This window comes from Carassius auratus, unplaced genomic scaffold (genome assembly GCF_003368295.1).
Source record: "Carassius auratus strain Wakin unplaced genomic scaffold, ASM336829v1 scaf_tig00217678, whole genome shotgun sequence".
Taxonomy (NCBI): Eukaryota; Metazoa; Chordata; class Actinopteri; order Cypriniformes; family Cyprinidae; genus Carassius; species Carassius auratus.
In genome coordinates, this window is record NW_020529181.1 from 1 (window position 1) to 19,660 (window position 19,660).

The following is a 19,660-nucleotide window of genomic DNA, read 5'->3' on the forward strand; positions in this document are numbered from 1 at the left end:
ACGGCCCCTTATGCGTGTGTGTGCGCGCGCTCGTTCTTGTTGTGTGTGGGTGTGACTGACATATAGCCCCGCAGTGCGAATGAGGAATCTCTAGATCTCACAAACAACGTCTTAATATGATCGCACATTAGAAATGTTTGGTAAGATAAAATGTGAACGATAACATCAAGCAAATCTCTTCGCCATCGTCACTCTTTATTACTAAACGGGAGTTTTCATACTGTTATGTCTGTGCGTGTGTCGAACTCGTTGTGGTGTGTGTGTGTGTGTGTGTATGACCTGAAAGACCGCCTCCGCGGCGCGCATGAGCGATCTCGCAGATCTCACAGACAACGTCTTAATATGATCGCACATTAGAAATGTTTGGTGAGATAAAATGTACACGATAACGTTATTAAGCAAAAATACATAGTACATTATTTTTTTCCCCAGTACCGAAAGCAGAACGGTACCGTCAGATCTTACTGATACAACGGTCTTTCATAATTTAGCCCCGGGGCCAGTTTAATACCGGGTTTCGGTACCCATCCCTAGTTGTGAGTCATGAAAATCTACTTACAGGTGTGAGTTCGGTTATAGAATGCTTGTGTCACACCCGTAAATAACCGAACTGTGTGTGAACGTAACCGTATTAAGTACTCAAACAGGACTGACAACCGTATTCTACTACCATGTGAACGTGGCCATAGTATTACCAAATTAAATGTCCAAAAGTTTGGCATGACTGTGATAAATATTAAGGGGGGGGGGGGTATTCCCATGGTACTCCACTAAAACCATAGTATTCATAGTCATAGTCATCATAGTAGGGGTGCGTGATAAATACGATAGTTATGCGCATCTCATCAGTAAAGCCGGTTCTCTAATCAGCGGTAAATTCCCTCAGGTGTGTGATTGACTAGCTGCGCAAATCCACGTTCATTTTCAGCTTTTATTTGTGCAGCTAGTCAGTTAACAACAGCTCCATGTAGTAACAGCTGCTCTATGTGAAATCACACACCTGATGGAATTTACAGCTGATTAGAGAACCGGCTTTACTGACGAGATGCACATTAATTATCAGATGATATTTATCGGCACCCTACATGTACTATGTCTGTACTTTACACAGCATGATGCGTGAGAGCAAGAGCTCTTCAGAGACATTCACAGGAGATGATAGAGCTTGTGTTTTTTAAAGCCCTGGAATGAATAATTCACTGAAAACGCAACATTAGTGCTGTTTGGACTGATTGTCATCAATGTGGAACATACAGAAATACAGCAATCAGATTGTATGGTACTGTATAATATTGTATATTTGTAATGAAAACCATGTTTAAAAGACTAGACTTGATGATAGTCCCAAAGTTCCACCTACAAAACTTGGGTATTTTAAGGTTATTTTCGATGAAAATTTATCATTCTTGTAGTGGTTCATAAATTACACTGGGTGCGGTAATAAATAACATCTAGACTAGAAAACAACAGAATTAAACCTAATTTACATTGAAAAGTTCACATACTAAATTATTGGTGACAGTGACATAAAACACAGAGCTGAACCAATACAAGCTGTGAAAAACACTAAAGAGAATCAATGAAGATGAAGCACAATGCAGCCAAAACGAACAGTGGGAAACCAGAGGAGAATAAAAGGTTTGTGTAGGTTTGTTTTCATCTGCTGGTGTCTATAGCCAATGAAGACAAATCAAAAGCAGTTTTGCATGTCTCATTATGGCAGTTTTTCAGTGCGTAGTCAGACAGCTTCATATTTTCTGGCTGTACCAGTAAAATGGATGTCTGATAGTGGGGTTTTTAGAATTTATCTGGAAAGAAAGAGGTCTGATTGTAGCATGGAAGTGTGTATTTGGAAGTATAACTCTGGATGTGTGATTTATGTTGGCTTTGCCAAACATATGGGCCTTTTCATTAACCTTCCTGCTCTGATCCATTCCTCCAAACGCTGATGAAGTTCAGTGTGTTCACTGCATATAGAGCGAACGCTTGACCCGCGGCTACCGCTCTCACACACACATTCAGCATCCAAAACACAGACACACACAGTAGTAAAACTGCAGATTCAACACATAAATCTGATACTGCTTTACCTCGTGTGGTGCCTTTTATCGTCTACTTGAAAATTGTATCTCCCAAAAATGGAACGAAATTTCAATGCTTAGGCCAGTTGATATGAAATTATTCAAATCTGTTCATTGGATAGTCATGATTTTTTAATAAAAGTAATAGATAGATTGTCGATTATTGAAAATGAAAAAATAGCAGGCAGTAAATGAGCGCTGATGGGGTCTGAAACCTCTCCAGAGAAGAAGATAGCATGCTGGATGGCAGACGGATCCACACACTTCCCACTTCTCAGACCATGAGAGGTTGAACGTGTGTAGAATTATGAGCCTGAAGCAGGTGTTGGTCTCTTTAAAGGGATAGCTCATTAAGATTTTTTGTGATTCATGCTTCCTTATATTGTTCCAAACACTTCTCTAAAACAAAAAAGGTGCTGTTTTGCAATGTACAATCTGCCCTATTCCATACAATTAATATAAATATGGACTAGGGGTGTTGAGCTCCAACACTTTCTGGTTTCTGAAGCCATATTATGCTATATAGCTATTCACAAAAAATATTTGCTTTTGTAACAAATCTAAAATCTGATTTGCACTTGCATTTAATAAAAAAAATGCAGCATCGAGGCGTTAAGCCAGCCACAAAACTATTAGTCAGCACAACTTTTTCAACATCGATAATAATACGTTTCCCATGCACCAAATAAGCATATTAGAATGATTTCTGAAGAATCATGTGTATTTTCTTCAAATTAATGCAGCCATGGTGAGCATTACAGCTATATTTTACAAACATTTATAAAAATCTCACCAACCCAACATTTTTCAATTTTGTGTATGCTACAGTGGAAACACATTTTCTGAATAAATTGTCTCTCTAACACATTCTAAACGGCAAATATATTTGTATTTAAAATAATGTATTTAATAAAGATCCACAGTGGCTACAACATTCATTTCTAATTTGCCATAATTTGCTCTGAAAGTGATGATTTCATTCTCTTGAATATGTGCAGTTAAAACACAAACTCATCATTTAAATGGAAACATGCAATAAGTAATTATTTAATGTCTCATAACCACTTATAAATTATGTAAATTTTTGGATGCATGATTCCTTTCATTTCTGCAAATTTGCTACCATTAAACTGAAATATACAGTATAAAAAGGTTAAATGCTATATCAGCCATTAGGAAAGCGATCAAGTGAAATGCTCTTCTGTTTGTCTAAAGGAACATCTCGATGTAAATCAGGAAAGCTGCAAAAATGAGGATTTCCTGAACTAGTACATGAGCCGATGAGAGCTTCATTTTGAGGTGAGAGCGAGTGGAAGTTCAGATGGGTGCTGACTGCTTCCATAAGACCAACAGCAGGATTACCTCTCTAATGGCTGTGCATTACTTATGAACGAATAGAAAAAAATCAGGCCAAAAAATAAGTTCCAAGGCTCTTTGACAAAATAGCCAATTACTTCTGAAAAGAGGGTCTGATCCAAGAAAGAAAGGAAAATTCATAAATGGTACAATAAACTCCCGCCAGGATCTGACATTTATTCACCTTCCATCATAGGAAATCACATTTTTCAACCTCACAGGATAAGTTAGTGATGTCCATTAACAACATAGCCATTTTTTCTGTATATAACTTTTTTTTTTTAAAAGGAAAGAAAGCCAGGTTTTTGATATGACAATGGACATTGTCCATTTCTGTGCTGCCTAAAAGACAACTTTCAAATGTGGGGCAATATCGGCAAATATCCTTATAATTCTGTGGCATTATTGAATTAAAGTAGCATGTTTATATATATTATATATATATATATATATATATATATATATATATATATATATATATATATATATATATATATATATATATATATATATATATATATATATATATATATATATAAAATGAATGCGCATTTTTTTTACAGGAGTTTCTTATGCTCAAAGCTGCATTTATTTGATAAAAATACAGGAAAATTATTATAATGTAAAATAATTTTTTTCTGTTTTAATATACATTAAAATCTAATTTATTCATGTGATACAAAGCTGAATTTTCAGCATCATGACACTAGTCTTCAGTGTCACATGACCCTTCAGAAATTGTTCTAATATGCGGATTTATTATCAGTGCTGGAAACTGTTGTGCAGCTTAATATTTTTGGAAACTTGTGATACTTTTCTTTTTTACCCGATTCTTTGATGTATAAAAAGTTTATATTTTAAAGGATATTAAAACAGAAACCATTTTTTATATCGTAATAACATTTTGCAAGACTCCTGTTTTTTCTGTATTTTTAATCAAAGAAATGCAGACTTGATGAGCATAAGAGACTTCTTTAAAAAACATTAGAAGTCTTACTTGTCCCAAACTTTTGAACGGCAGTGTATATATTATTTAATAAATAATTTTTATTTATACATTTTTGTATTGGTCAGCACAACATTCCAGTCATGAAAAATACACAATCTAGCAAGTCTCCTGCCTTGTGTCGGTGCACTGTAATACAGTAAAACACAGACTTACGTGATTGGTGTTCGGCTATCGAGTATAGATCCTCTTGGTCACTTTCTGATTGGGCGAGCTGGAAACAGACACAAAGGGTGTAAGTTTTAAAGTGAAGTGGTCCTGATACGGCAGGTGTTGTGATGTCACATACCAGTTTGAAGATGATCCTCGTAAGCAGACGGACGGAGTCGGTGGGGATCCTGGCTGGAGACGCTTGAGGCATTTGCATTCCCTCTTGTGATCAGGCCATGCTTGCTTCTGAAGGTTGAAGAAGAAGATAAAGAAGACAATAAATAGAAGAGATTTCACAAACAACGTGCTTTCTGTGCGTGTTGTCCCTTTAGAGGGAATTATGATGAAAGGCCTCCCCTCCAATTAAAAAAAAAAGACAAAGACAAACTTGACAACCCTGAGAGCCTGGAGAGAACCGCGCTGGTTTGACAGTGACAGCTTTGTTATTTTAAAGCAGCGCCGCGTCTAGCGTTGAGAGATTGGGATGCTCGTTGAACTGCAAAGACTTCTGCAGAGCATGTGACAGACAAATTAAAGGGATATTTTCACCCAAAACAAAAATCATTCTGTCATGATTTACACATCGCCTCATTTCCAAACCTGCGCTGCATGGCCTTCTTTCTTCTGTGTCTAGCAGAAAGTTCACGCTGCTCTTTTAAACAGCAGAAAAGTGAATGAAGATGAACACAGTCCTAGAAGTAGCTAATATGACTCTTCTGAAGTTTTACGATAACTTTGTATGAGGAACAGAACAATAAGTTATTGACTGCAAAATTCAGGTTTTTGAGCAATGATATTTGAAAACTAGACAGGTTTTGCATTTTATGTAAATAGTCTGTTATAGTGTTATAAAAATCTCACAGATTTACATCTTTACAGATGTACATGGCCATTTAAAAATATAAGCAACTGCACCAAATTTTTGCTCCTCGATATTTCATATGTCAGGCATTACAGGGTTAAAAGCCAGGACTAGAGGAAAATCCTCTGAATGTGAACGTGTTTTTACAGGTGTCTGGCTCCAAGCACCAAATACTTCGCTGGAAAGTCACACTGGACTTCATGCAAGAGTTTCCGATAACTGCCTGCTCAAAAAAAAAAAAAACCCTGGAGAATTTAATGACATTATAAAGTGTTGATGAACAGTCAAATTCCATATAAAGCAGAATGACTGTGTTCAATTCCACAGGATACAGGCATAACATGAAAATATCTGAATTTCACTCTGGTTTCCCATTACAACACTGAACATGCAAAAATATATTATGTAATAAAGTATATAACTGATTTAAGTTGTTTCTGTGTAATATGTATTTTAAATGCAAAATTTATTTCCTGTTTTATGTGTGAAATGATTTCTGAACAATTTCTATACCACACTGTTCTATTACTGTACAAACAATGTACTACAGTATATATATTTTAAAACAATGGTAATAGCTGGCCAAATTATTCGAATTTTTTAATTAAGTGAAAAATGCACAAGTTTTTCCAAGTAATTATTCTCAGCAAAAACTAAAATTAGTAATTTTAGAAGCAGTTCTCATTCATTAAATATTTAATATTAAAAAAACAGCTCTAATAGGCTGCTTTTATATTGAAAGGCATCATGCACAAACAAAAAAATAACACACATAAGATCTCATCATAATTAGATTATGATTAGGACCCAACAGCTTGTGTGAAGACCTCTTACCTGACACTGAACACTGCAGTAACGGGCCGTCTTACATTGAGAACATCTCGACAGACTTTCACCTCTGTAAGAATAAATGAGACAGAATTAACATCAGCCTCAGTGCTTTGTGTATTTCTCAAGAAACTACATCCTCGGGCTGAAGAGGAGAAAGTCTGGTTTGATTTACAAGGTTTATAATCAAGCCTTCCTGCCCTGACTACACATCACTTGCTTTAAGTACATGTCTAATGACCATCTTTGCTTTGGGGCTTAGTCTATAACATAGAAGCTTGAAGTGAGGAAATGTGGTGAACCATTCAGAGATCAGATGCACAAACTCCCTCTGCATAAATGAGTTTATTTAGCTATTAAACGTGCCATATCCACAGTGCAATTATGGTTACTGCACGTCTCAGCTTTATTTGTTACAGTTTTATTTCTTGTGACGGTCTGATTTAGTCAAGTTAGTCAAGAGTTCATTTTGAAAACAGATCTTTTTAACATTTCTACAAACAAAATGCATGAAGGAAACAAGCAGTAATGCAATAAATGCACTGAATTCAAATGATTCATAACCTTTTCACTGCTGCATATTGCACAGTGATGTTTCCCATGCTACTAATGATCAAACCACTAAAAATTGCATGTCTATCTCTCCCTCCACACTTATCTATATTGCTCCTGCCTGAGTGAACAATCACAGGGAGGTTTTATACCACCAGATTCATCTTCCTGCCACACTGGTTTCTGGAGGTGGTGTGATTTTTGAACAGGGCCTTGACAAATCACTTTGGAGGAACTTTTAGTGTCAATCTCCTAAAAGAAACTGAAGAGTTTCAGGCACAAATTACAGTCAAGGCCCTGAGTTCTGTATGAATGAGCCTTTCCTCCTCTGACCCCTTCCTACAGTATATAACATCTTTTTCACTGTCTATTTATACCTGTATATATATATATATATATATATATATATATATATATATATATTGTCCATTCTATGCAAACCAACATGAATACTAATGTCATTATTGTCATACACGTTTTTCAGATCATCTGAGGCATTTCCACAATGAGGAGCGTGTACATTCGCATGGTTGCCAGAGTGCTTGAAATAATCAACAGCGGGAAGAACATGTATCCTTGTAACAGCCACCTCCGATTCGTGGATTTTAACTCTTGATATAATGATATATATTAAACTCATGAGAGCTCACGTAAGAGAGGCATCTTGAGCACTCCACAATAACATTGTAGTCTCATTTTTTGGATGTTCGGCGCATTCTTTTGGTGAAGTATGCTTGAATTTGAAACATTCAATATTCACAACATTGTCAAATTTCACATCATCGTCAAAATTATTGCGATATTATCGCTAATATTCGATATATAAAATAAAATGCATTAAAATGTGCAAATCTGCATATTCAATTGATTTCTGACTTACGCGGGTTGCATCTGGTTGCATGCACCCCTTTAATAATATGTCTCTGGTCATTGAGCTTTTCATATTGATGATGAGGCTTTTATGTCGGGTTAAATCTGCAATCTCTGAGCTAATTTGTATGCTGGCTCCATGGCTACAACACACTACAACTGGCAACCCGCGGTGTTTAAATACTATTGGGTAAACTGGCAGTAAGCGGAATCAACACAGACCAAAACAAAAACAGACATTCCGACGTGGAACGCACTTTTCATAGTAGAATAACTGGCTGTAGTGTTGTTCTATTGGAGATACAATTATGTGAACATGTTTCTTAAATATCTGCAAACATATTATGGTATTTGTATGCTTTAGTACAGTTTAAAAAAATTCTGGACTAGGTTTTAAACATCAACAAATAATTTTTGCAGTTTAGTGTATAACTCGAATTGCAAATCAAGTTGATCATTTGATCTCAACATGGCTTCCAGAATAAAGGGGTGACAATGTAAGTCAACATCATTTTTCCAAATTACATGTTTATTAGGCATTAAAATACTTTACTATAGTGCGTAAAAAATAAAATAAAAATTACTTTAAAAATTACTGCAACTTTAATTAGAGGGAGATTTCTTGGGAAAGTACAGTTAGCTTAACAAAGAAAGAAATAGCTAGATGGATGATGAAACAATAAGAAATACTAAACCTTTGCTTCAACTGGAAATTAAAGCATTGAATCCAACATGGACCTGTGGGCTCCTATTAAAAATGCTGATGCATCAGAAGGTAAGAGTAACTGGTTGTAATGGAATACACAGAGCCTGGTGCTATCCAAAACTAAAGCACAGGCCGTAAGTCACAGCACAACACAAGAGTCCTACAGCAGCAAAGCAGCCATAAACCTGGCTTTATTACTGCACACAGGATATGACTGACAGAGAACACATCATCATCATCATCTTCACTGGACACACATAAAACTAACCAAAAAAACAGCGGATCTAAATGATTGGGAAAAGTTGAAGTATTATTATTACTACATCAAAATAAATGAAAATTAAGTAGTATTATTAAAATATATATTTGTAAATAAAATATATTTTTTATTTCTGAATTTGGGAAAATTGTAACTGGTATTATTAAAACAAAAGTCAAAAAATTATTATTAAAATAAAATAGTTTTAAAATGGTTTTAAATAAATAATAAAAAGCTGTCCACTGAGTTGAATGTGCACCTATTTCTGGATTTGAGAAAAGTCACGAGTTTTTAATGGTCTGACTCAAATCTGCAATAAAAGCAGGCATTTGGATTCCTCAGGGTATTGATTCGGAGATAAAGACAGTAAGCATTTCCCTTCTGATAAGAACTGGCCAGAAAAAGCAGAATTTTCACATAGCACACTATTACAGCAAAATACTGCAGACCTGAGACTGATCTACAGATTCATAAAAGTCATGATTAATATCTATGCAAATTTGGCAAGGTTCGGGAATTTACTAATTGCCATATCTGTGGACTGTGCAAGGCAGTGAGACAGAGAAAGGCCTTTAATAATGATACAAAATGTCAAAAGATAATATGCCTTAAATATGTCATCAAACAACAACTGATTCAATCTCACTGAATTTCACAAAGAAATATGTCCTCATTTTTCCAAACGATGAATCAGATCTTTTTCCCTCTTATAATACTCACACAATTTGATACAATTTTATCCCCAGCATATTTGCTAATGTTTTATTAGAGCATTTTATCTAAGATATAATTATTTGAAAATTACACCCATATAACACATCAGCCAGATCATTTTGCAACAGCAGCATTAAACAGGACAATTATTATTTGGTATTTGTACAGTTTTTTTTGTATTGCCTTCCTGACTTGACAAGTGAAATCATACGGAATACTTTCAGAGAATAATGCAAGCGTGCATCCATCTTTCAACCAAAAAAACAAACAAGAGCTTATTCCAGGCCTAATGTGTGGTAGAGAAACACTGCGCTCCAGTGGCCAGACGTCTCAGACACTCAGAATCAGCAGGCCAACGGTCCTTCATTTTACATGAAAACATGAACCTTTTCATTAGCAAGAGACAAATATCCTGAGGCGGATGTGTTTATATCAAAACCAGCAGAGGAACAGAATCACAGCGGTATCCACATGGAGTCAAAAATCTGATTATCCCCATGACTAATGCTTAATCGAATTCCTGTATGCGGCAAAACACCAAACAAGGTTTCTTAATTTCAAAAATGTACAATAATTCCACATAAAAATGTCATCGTAACACAATCAGCAAATGATCAAACATGAACGCTGTAAGGATTCATTTACAGTTTTCATATCCACACACAAAACTATCCTGGAATGACTGTTTCCCCTCACACACCGAGAGCTAGAATTAGACAGAAAGATGAACATCTGGACCAGAAACAGAGCAGAAGTCAACACCAGAGGAAGAAGAAGAGACAAACAAACAAAGCTCTCTGTCTGAGGCTTTAACAGAAATAGATCTGAACACTCGCTCACCCAAACACACGCTCTCATTGGCCAATTAGAGCTTACCTTCACCGGACAGACACACTCCTCTCGGCTCTTCAAAGCCTGTCAGACAACACCTCTAGAAATGCTGCTTTCTTCACTAGTCTATTAATTAGGGGGAAAGGGTGGGAAAAAGAAAGAAAATAACAAGAGAATGATCGTAAAGATGTATGCTTGTAGCATAAATCGACTTTGATCAGCAACAACTATTACTTATTTAACAGCTTGAAAGCTATTGTAGGAAAAAAAAAAAAATTATTACATATTCTTTGACGCTGACATGCTGCCTCTTTAAAGCCTTTAATTAACGGAATTTAAGAATACAAAATGGCAAGCTATGTTGACAAATTGATCCTAATTTGCAAACTTGCACTATATACTAAAAGTATGAATAGTCGCTGATGAGGCTGATGATGGGAAAATATTTGAGATGCAATGAAATGGAAGTAGCAATAGGGTTTTTATTTCTATTGTGAACTTATTGTAAACTAAAAAACAAAAACAAAACAGCAAGTAACACTGAATTAAAAATAAAAAAAAGACGCGGAAAGACATATACCGTATTTTCCGGACTATAAGTCATACTTTTTTTCATATTTTGGCTGGTCCTGCGACTTATAGTCAGGTGCGACTTATTTATCAAAATTAATTTGACATGAACCAAGAGAAAACATTACCTTCTACAGCCATGAGAGGGCACTCTATGCTGCTGAGTGCTCCTGTAGTCTACACTGAACAACAGAGCGCCCTCTTGTGGCTGTAGACGGTAATGTTTTCTCTTGGTTCTTGGTTCTAAATAAATACGACTTAATAGTCCAGTGCGACTTATATATGTTTTTTTCCTCATCATGACGTATTTTTGGACTGATGCAACTTATACTCAGGTGCGACTTATAGTCAGAAAAATACGGTACATACATGTGTGTGTGTATGTATATATATATAATATTTTCTTAGTATGAAATTACAACTGTTTTCAACTTAATTGTCATTTGAAATGCACCACTTGCATACCATTTAGGATGGATGATAGTCTATAGATAAAGATGTGAGCAGCTCCAGTTCTTTGTTTCTCTACACATTAAAAACACATGGTTCCACAGACACATTTGTTCTTATATGTCCCAGCAGCACAAGTGAGCATTTCAGTCAAAGTCAAGCACCTGAAAGCATCAAGCTTTTCAGTCTATGAATGGCAATTTGTTGCTGTTGCAAGTGGCATATAAAGATGACATTTTGTAAACACTAGTTCAGAACTTTGGGGTCACTAAGAAATTTAAAAGAAGACTCTTAATAAGCTCACCAAGGCTGATCCAAAAGATAGTAAATATTGTGAAATATTATAACAATTTAAAATGAAAGTTTTCTCTTTGAATATGTTTTAAGATGTAATTTAATTTGTGATCAAAGCTGAATATTCAGCATCATTACTCCAGTCTTCAGTATCACATGATCCTTCAGAAATCATTCTAATATGCTGATTTGGTTTCTCAAGAAACATTACTTATTATCAAAGGTTTTAAAAAAAATTGTGCCAGATTTATTTAATGGAACTTAAAAAAAAACAGCATTTATTTGAAATCGACACATTAAGTAACGCTATAAAAAGTATTTACTGTAAATTCCATGCATTGTTGAATAAAAGTATTCATTTCTTTAAAAATAAAATTTTACTTTTGAACATTATATAAAATACAATGAACGTTTTCCTCGGCTGTTATCCTGAGACCAACCTCATATCAGCCAGGTGGATAAAAGCTTGCAATAAACCAAATCAGAGCCGTCACAGCAAAATAAGAAGAGAAGTGGGGGAAAAGAGCCAATAGCCACTAATCCTGGAAATGAGAAACCTGCTGAGGCACAACGAGCCACAAACAGGCTGAATAATTATCAGTTCCTCAGAGCTACCGCTGCTACAGCTTACAGCAGGAATTCATTACTCAAGCACTGAAGCACACACACACACACACTAAGTGTGCCAGCCGTGTACCTGTGTGAGATTAGGTCAGGACGCACAAACAAAACTTCATCACCTCAAATGCATGATAGGAAAGGATTTTGCCGGTGAGCTACCATGGCTTTTAATTTGATGTGGCATATTCATACATTCATAGAACTGATACGAGACAGTGACCTTTCCAGCCAGAAAATCATTCGGATCACCATTATAGTGTATAATCCCATTTGTCACAACACACGAGGAGTGGTGTGGATTATTAGAGAACACCTTCATTTGGTGAAACCACTGATTCAAAAGTAAATAAATCTCATATGCTCCATGACTTCATGGAGTCAAAGGAGGCTTTCATTTTTCCACATCCCACGGTCACAGAGACTGTGGAAATAAATTACAGAGATGCCATTAGACTTGAGGGGTTTTGGTTGTAATCAAGCAAAAGCTTCGACAACAAGCAAAAGAGGCTTTTGTCCTGTCATTACTGCTCCATAAAGATCCTGTAAACCAATGAGTTTAATACCACATGTAGAGGAAAGTTTTGGAAATAGATTTTTCATTTTAAATGAAAATTATGGTGCATGATGTTGATGGTTACTAAGCCATTGTTAAGTGGTTTCTAGCATTGGGATAAAATGCTTTCACATTTCCAAATAAACAGACGGATGCACAAAAAACTAAAACTAAAAATTGTAAAGAGGATTACAAAAAATCAGTTAAGAAGTTTATTGCCGTACATTTTACAAGATAAAACCATTCTGGTCTTTCTACTTTAACATTTTTAATTCAATTCAATGTTAACAATTTCTTTAATATTCTTTATTAGCAAATACTGAGTGAAAGTTGTTTCTATAGACAATGCAGAAGTGTTCATTGACACACATTTGAAATCTTAAACATCTGTTATATCTCCGCTAAATAATGTTCTAACATTGAAGAGCAACGTATGAACAAAATATTAGATCTAGAACCAAAATGACCGCATCCACATGAAAATGCATATGTCTGAAATACAGGTGCCATCAAGATTTAGGTTAATCCAGGCCTATATAATATGTATTTTCTTCTATTAAAAATGTAAATGGGTAAGTGGAATTCCAAGGTATCTGGTATGTGAAAACTCTTAAACCCATGTGACCAAAAAACAACACATGGTGTGATAGATTACTACCATAAAAAGGTGAAAAGAAAAACATTTGTAATTGGAATAACCATTGAGATCTTCTTAAACCTGTCTCATGTATCAAGAAACAATCTGAGATTTCTGTTTGAACGTTCTGGAATATCACATCCCATAATCTCTTAATCAGAAAAGGCTTTCATGCCACAGCAGAAGAAATGTGAGTGAGATTTTCCAGACAGCCAAAGAAAACCTGGGCAGCATTTATAGCCAGCGAACTCAAAATCACTAGAGTTACGAGGCTGAGGATAACTACAGGTTTTATTTTCCTATTGACTTTCAATCAAAGGGAGGACAAAACAAACAGCATGAGGACAAATGCAGGACAACTCAAACATGATGCTCAAGGTCACAGGTTTGCTCAATTCAAGAGGCTCTTATAGCATGATGGATGTTTTCACAAATGCATTTGCTCACGATACAATGACGTGTCTTGTTGCAGTGCATCTGGTTGAACTGAGTTCAAAAGGGCTGCTGGAGAGTAATTCAACACGTCGTTCATGACACAAGAGCAGATCGATGGCATTATCCTCAACTGCCTGAGAGACCAGAGAAGACTTCAGAAAGTGCATCAAACGAAAACAAATTCTTATATGCCTTACCAAAAATGTTTTTTTAAAAGTACTGTACCCTGATGAAACTACCATTGTATTCATTTAAATACCTTACAGCACAATTTAGACACCATAATATATGAATATGGTACTCATAAAAAGAATTAGCAAAAACTACAGATTTCAGTTTTTAATTTTCTTATGAAATATAAACATTTAATTAAATGAATAAACAAAATAAAGAAATATATTAATACTGGCTGTGGTTAATAATATTTATTGATTCTCTTCTCTATCTTGAGATACTCTTTAATAAATAATCTTTCCTCTATAGGTTTATTTAAATAAATGTTCTCTTTTTTTCCCCCAGGATTTAAATATAGTAAAAAAAAAAGAAAAAAAAAAAAGAGAAGATTCAATTTATTTGTTAATAATACTTAGGTTTATCTTTATTTTTAATTTTGTTGTTAAATAGTCATATAAATATTTTTAATGCATTTCTGCAAATAAATAAAACATCCAGAATACAAACATACATTTTGCTTTCTAGAGACAATAAACTGACTATATTTAATAATATTTACTTGCTATTTTTCCATTTATTTATTTATCAATTATTTTATTTTTTATTATTATTAAAATTAGTTTTTCCTGGTAAAACTACAAAAGGGGGGGGGGGGGGTAACCAGTAACTAGTAGCATTAAAAGCAAAACAATCTTATGAAAAAAGTCAACGCATCTTACAGAAATCATATGCGGTTTAATTTATTAATTATCAGTCACAATAATAATACTAATAGATGTGATTCAACATAGTTAAGTAAAGAATAAAAAACAATTGTCCAACAAAGTTTTTTGTGAATTAAAACTGGCATCAGCAAGCTGGGCTTTTAACTTCCATGTCGTTCATGTCACGCTTTGTGTTTACAGAACTCTAATCAATCTTACAATCAGATTGAAGCTGGCTTTTCATCATAGCCCTGTCTGTTATGACTAGATCAATTTTATATATGAATTTATGGAAGGAGTTTGCATCTGATCTCCACCGCACAAATGTCGTGCATGCAAAAAACTTCCTTCAGCTTCATTGCCTTATAATTCCATAATAAATAACTCAAGAACAGAGGTCTGCTCACAAAACTGCACAGAACAAATGAGTGAAGTGAATCACAGAGACGGAGCCGCTGGTCCACAGATCATACAGGAACACAAGTCTGGAAACGAGAGCATTGCTCCATGAGAACAGATGGCGGGTTTAAAGAACAGGCACAGACACAAACATCAAAGCAACTGGTGACCGGTGACCTGAACTGCAAAAATGGCTTAATTCTGCTTTACAGCCACATTCTCTGTGACATCTGAAATTAAACCAACTATTTTGATAGCCTCATATAAGCAGGGCACCAAAGAGCACAGGAAGGTGTGATAAGACACAACCATTTCACCGATAAGACATGAGGAGCCATAAAATCAAGAACAAAAAAAAACATAGCTTTGATTTTCTGTATGATTTAACGTGTGGATACGTCTTCTTCAGATGCATGCAAAACCCATAATCCATCATATTAAAGACCTAAAACATAGACGCCTATAAATACCCAACATATGCATAAATCAGTCCACAACACACCTCCAGTCATGCTTCATCATAAAAGAAGACCATAATGGTTTGTTTATTTTCTGACCTGTGGCTCCTGGACACATGCTGGGACGGGGAGGAACACATCAGCCAACTCCTTAATGTTTCCCCCCCACAGTCATTAGTGCTCATTACAAATAAACAGACAATCAAGAGAGGCGAGTAGCAATTACCCTCGTCTTTGATCTTGCCTTGATTTCCTTTAAAATGCCCCTCTTGGTTTCTCAAATAAACAAACCCAAGTGAACAGCTTTTGAAGCAAGCGGCTCTACAACTTAATGGGGAAAATAAAAATAAACAAATCAATGACATCATATTCTGTGTTGGCTGAGACATGTCATTACAGAAGAAAAAAAAAAAGACTTCATAAAGCTGTTAAAAATGTTTCAGCACACATTTATAATTCATTCTGAAATGCATTTTGCAGCCCTCTGGGACTTTGAAATGCTTTCAAATTAATATGAGCATCAACAAAACACACGGTTTCACAGTGAAGCAGTCGTGCATTACACACGGTTTAACCAAGGTCAGAAGATACTGCATTTCATCACCAGGGTGTAACTGTCTCGACATGCTGTTGAAGGATCTGACACATGCTGCAAGGGTGACAGCTGCAAATATGCTTCAATTGTTTTTCACTGGCAGCCCATTACAAACATGGGATTATGCATAAGTCTTTACTAAGACTATGGCCACTGAACTATTACTGAGAAATTCATCTTCTATAGCAGGTACACCACATTAACCTTTAAAGTGCATAGTTATTAATATTGATCTAAATGAATAAGACTCATTAAATGAATCACTAAATTAAGTCTACAGCATCTGGTGATCAGATACATCACCGTATATTTTTGAATACCGTAGTATTACCATCTGATACCATCACCAGTAAAGAGTCGAAGTGCTCATTAATTCTGAACATATTGTAAAAGAAGTTCTTTGAGCTCTGTGACAGCATGAGCATCTTTGGGTTTATTCTGAGCAGCGGTCAGGGACCATGGGAGTGTGTTTCGTGGCGTTTCTTTTCATCCCCAGTGTTCTCCTGTGTGAGGTCCAAGCAGACGGCTCTCTATAGATGAGCCAGGTTATCAGCAGGACCCAAGCACTAATCCCCGGCCAGAAACGACTGTCTTCCGAGTCTGTTTGTCTGCTTTTTTCCTTCCCTCTCACGTGGAAAGATCCGCTCCACAAGGTCACGCTCAGAAAAGCATTGAATGGGAGTCAGGAAAATGACATACCTGAAATATGATGAACGGCTGCCCGGACCAGCCAAACAGCAAAAGCAGATGGCAATTAATACCTCGACAGGGAACAGATGAATAAAAGAGAGCAGGAGGAGGGAGAGAACCAGAAAAAGAGAGCGAATGAATACCTTTAGGGCTATTCAAATCTTGCCCTGGAGGGCCAGTGTACTGCAGAGTTTAGCTCCAACCCTGATCAAATGCCTTAGGGTGTGTGTGTGTGTGTGTGTGTGTGTGTGTGTGTGTGTGAGACTCAACTCCAGAACATGACACTAAAAACAAGTGCACAGGAGAATTATCATAACCCCAATTAACAAGAAATTAATAAATAAAGTAGGCCTACTTAAATTTCATTTTATATTATACATAATGTTCTTTGTCTCCAAACAAAGATCTCGGACGAAATGACAACTAATAATGTCTAACTACCACAAACAGTTATCTTTTAGACAGTTATTTGTATGCTTGACACATCTGTGAACTTGAAATATCTATAATAAACAGCCATTTATAGTTCACTGAAAAATATAAAATAAATAAAAAAAACTTCAGGAATAGTTTAGCCAAAATTTGCTGAAAATGTACAATCTAAGAAATTGATTAGTTTGTTTCTTCATCACTTCACTTTTTCACCAATGGATCTTCTGCAGTGAATGGGTGCCGTCAGAATGAGAGTCCAAACAGCAGATAAAAACATCACAATAATCCACAACATTTACAAGCGAAACAGTTCTAAACAAATATGTCAGTGCATTTTGATGTGAGAGGACAACATGGGATAGACTTTTTCCAGTGAAGGAAGCATTCTTCTAGATTAAGGACTAGTACTTTGGCCAGAAATGATGGTTTGAAGTTAAAATGCTTTAATGATGAACCGGTTTCTTACAAACGAGCAGATTTTCACTTCACATGGACATTAACTGATGAAATGGAGTGGTCTGGATTACTTGTGGATCATTGTGGTTTTTATCAGCCTGTTTGAACTCTCATTCTGACGGCACCCATTCACTGCAGAGGAGCCATTGGTAAGCAAGTGATTTAATGCCTACATTTCTCGCAAATCTGCTCTGATGAAAGAACAACATCATCTACATTCTAAATGGCCTGAGAGTGAGCAAATTGGGTGAAACTATTCCTTAAACATCACTAAAGATGTTACTTTTCTAAGGGATTGGATGCACAACTTCCAGACAGCGGATGATAAGAGAATTACAATGGATTTACATTCAAAGAGGGACCTGAGCAATATAGAGGTCTTTCTGAACTTGAGAAAGTAAAAACAGCCTAGTAACCACCAGTAATCCTAGTTACCTAATTCAATATTTACATTTACAGATCAGACTTTAGAAGGATGTTTTCACAGTGATGTCATAGAACAGCGGTTCCCATCCTGGTCCTGGAGAACCCCCAACACTGCACATTTTAGATGTCTCTCTATTCAACACACCTGATTCAACCCATCAGCTCATTAGTAAAGACTGCAAGAAGTCAGATAGAGAAACACCAAAAGCGTGCAGGGGGTTCTCCAGGACCGAGATTGGAAACCACTGCCATAGAATAACCATTTTGGGTTCCAGAAAGATCCTTTTTAATGAACGGTTTAATTAAGTGTTTAGATAGCCTAAATAAACTGCACAGAAATATCAGACACACCTATGAGCGGACCAACAAAAACAGCATCCCGTGTAAAAGAACAAGTCAGAGAAAGAGCGACAGCGCCCCTGGAGAACACACTCGGAAGGGTCACGCATTACTCGTGTATTTTGTCCTGCATCAGTTTATGATCGCTTTTAATTTGCTGTCATACAAACTCATTTCATGTCACAAACATAGCTAAAAGGCAGAAGAAAGAGACCCTGCAGACAGAATGTTTTTTGCTATTTAGCCTTACAAAGCAGTACTGCTACAAATACTGTGGTAGTATGTAACGTTACTGCTGAGCGTGTACTATGTCATTTACCTAAACGGTACCATGTCAGTATCAAATGCAAATATTAGCATGAAATATTGTCCAATATAAACATTGTAAAATTACAAACAGTACCATAGTACTTTTCTGAAATCAATATTTTGCATTATAATATAGATGCACCATATTCACTAACCTGAGCATAAACATGTGGCCGTATATAACCTCTGAAAAAGTTTTCTCTAAGATTTTGGAAATTAACTATGGTTTCTTACCTCTGCAGACAACTATGGCAGGCATTTCAAGAAATCCTTGGCTATGCAGAACGCATACGGCTCGCATGAATGAATCACTTCACCAGCTTTGAGTTCGCGCAGAGCACGCAAACCATTTCCTTTCCCTCACTGACAAACCTCTCTATATTCATAGCCATCATATCATAACACTATTATCTACCGATTTGAGAGTCCATGCGCCGACATACAGAACATGCACTTTATGAATGCCGTTTGTATTCATGACTGTCAACTTGACACGGTCCTTGCGCAAGTTATATAAAAAAACGAAACATTTCCCAAAAAACAAAATTTCCATAATCATTTTTATATGTATAAATATTTTATCTAGGAATGAATGCTGATTTCAAATATTAATAACAGAATATACATAATATAATAATCGTAATACTTTCAGGATTGCGCAAAATAGACGCACTCTTGATCAGCATAATATGTTGGAGGGTCGCGCAACATGACGTACATTGTGCGCCTCACCAATAGGATTGCGAAACAGTCGGGTCAACAACATGCGGGGTTCAATGTCACAGACGCGTGTGCTGCGCAGCTTTCATTAATGTAGATCCTGTGGGTAAGAACCGCTTCATTTGAGGTTAGTTTGGGTTAAAATGATCTAAAATTGTGTTACCATCGATTTGCATGTCAGGA

General features: G+C 35.9%; 1 long non-coding RNA gene across 1 annotated transcript; it reads right to left on the bottom strand.

Annotated features, from left to right (window-relative positions):
* Positions 1 to 4,782: 4,782 nt before the first annotated feature.
* LOC113102064 (uncharacterized) lies at positions 4,783 to 19,015 on the bottom strand. Its single transcript, XR_003290613.1, has 3 exons — positions 18,992 to 19,015; positions 6,290 to 6,353; positions 4,783 to 4,839 (listed from the first exon to the last, which is right to left on the bottom strand). It is a non-coding gene; the product is annotated as an uncharacterized LOC113102064 (long non-coding RNA).
* Positions 19,016 to 19,660: the final 645 nt, after the last annotated feature.